Below are 1,988 nucleotides of genomic sequence, written 5' to 3'. Positions count from 1 at the left end.
CAACTCCTGGAACTTGCTCAGATTCATGTCCATTGAGTTGGTGACACCATCCAACCATCTCATTTTCTGTCGTTGCCTTCTCCTCCTGCCCTCAATCTTTCCCAGCATCACAGTCTTTTCCAATGAGTCAGTTCTTCACATCAGGTGGCCAAATTATTGGAGTTTCAGCTTTGGCATCAGTCCTTCTGATGAATATTCAGGACTGATTTCCTTTAGGATAGACTGGTTGGATCTCCTTGCAGTCCAAGGGCTCTCAAGAGTCTTTTCCAACAACACAGTTCAAAAGTGTCAATTCTTAAGTTATGGTCCAACTCTCACATTCATACATGATTACTGGAAAAACCATAGCTTTGACTAGAGGGACCTTTGCTGGCAAAATAATTTTGCTAACAAGTAATGTCTCTGCTTTTTAATATACTGTCTAGGTTGGTCATAGCTTTCCTTCCAAGGCGCAAGTTTCTTTAAATTTCATGGCTGCAGTCACCATCTGCAGTGATTTTGGAGCCCCCCCCCAAAGATAAACTCTGTCACTATTTCCATTTTGTTCCCCTCTATTTACCATGAAGTGATGGGACCAGATGCTATGATCTTAGTTTTTTGAATGTTGAGTTTTAAGCCAACTTTTTCACTCTCCTCTTACACTTTTAAGAGGCTCTTCAGTTTCTCTTCACATTCGGCCATAAGAGTGGTGTCATCTGCGTATCTGAAATTATTGATATTTTTCCTGGAAATCTTGAATCCAGCTTCTGCTTCATCCAGCCTGGCATTTTGCATGATGTACTCTGCATATAAGTTAAATAGTGGGGTGACAATATACAGCCTTGACATAACTCCTTTCCCTATTTGTAACCAGTTTGTTATTACATGTCCAGTTCTGTTACTTCTTGACCTGCATACAGATTTCTCAGAAGGCAGGTAAGGCTGTCTGGTATTCCCATCTCTTGAAGAATTTTCCGCAGTTTAATGTGATCTGCACAGTCAAAGGCTTTGGCATAAACAATGAAGCAGAAATAGATGGTTTTCTGGAACTCTCTTGCTTTTTTGATGATCCAACAGGTGTTGGCAATTTGATCTCTGGTTCCTCTTCCTTTTCTAAATCCGGCTTGAACATCTGGAAGTTCATACTTCATGTATTGCTGAAGCCTGGCTTGGAGAATTTTGAGCATTACTTTGCTAGCGTGTGAGATGAGTGCAACTGTGCAGTAGTTTGAACATTCTTTGGCATTGCCTTTCTTTGGGATTGGAATGAAAACTGACCTTTTCCAGTCCTGTGGCCACGGCTGAGTTTTCCAAATTTGCTGGCATATTGAGTGCAGCACTTTCACAGCATCATCTTTCAGGATTTGAAATAGCTCACTTGGAATTCCATCACCTCCCGTAGCTTTGTAGTGATGTTTCCTAAGGCCTGCTTGACTTTGCATTCCAGGATGTCTGTCTCTAGGTGAGTGATCACACCATCATGATTATCTGGATCATGGAGATCTTTCTTGTATAGTTCTTCTGTGTATTCTTGCCACCTCTTCTTAATATCTTCTGCTTCTGTTAGGTCCATACCATTTCTGTCTTTTATTGTGCCCATCTCTGCACAAAAATTTCCCTTGGTATTTCCAATTTTCTTGAAGAGATCTCTAGTCTTTCCCATGCTGTTCTTTTCCTATTTCTTTGCATTGATCACTGAAGAAGTCTTTCTTGTCTCTCCTTGCTCTTCTTTGGAACCCTGCATTCAAATGGGTATTTTTCCTTTTCTCCTTTGCCTTTCACTTCTCTTCTTTTCATAGCTATTTGTAAGGCCTCCTCAGACAAGCATTTTGCCTTTTTGCATTTCTTTTTCTTGGGGATGGTCATGATCACTGTCTCCTGCATAATGTCATGAACCTCTGTCCATAGTTCTTCAGGCACTCTGTCTATCACATTCAATCCCTTGACTGTATTTCTCACTTCTGCTATATAATTGTAAGGGATTTGATTTAGGCCATATCTGAATGGTC

The sequence above is a fragment of the Ovis canadensis genome, chromosome 7 (genome assembly GCF_042477335.2).
Source record: "Ovis canadensis isolate MfBH-ARS-UI-01 breed Bighorn chromosome 7, ARS-UI_OviCan_v2, whole genome shotgun sequence".
In the NCBI taxonomy this organism is placed as follows: domain Eukaryota; kingdom Metazoa; phylum Chordata; class Mammalia; order Artiodactyla; family Bovidae; genus Ovis; species Ovis canadensis.
This window is presented reverse-complemented; position numbering follows the sequence as displayed.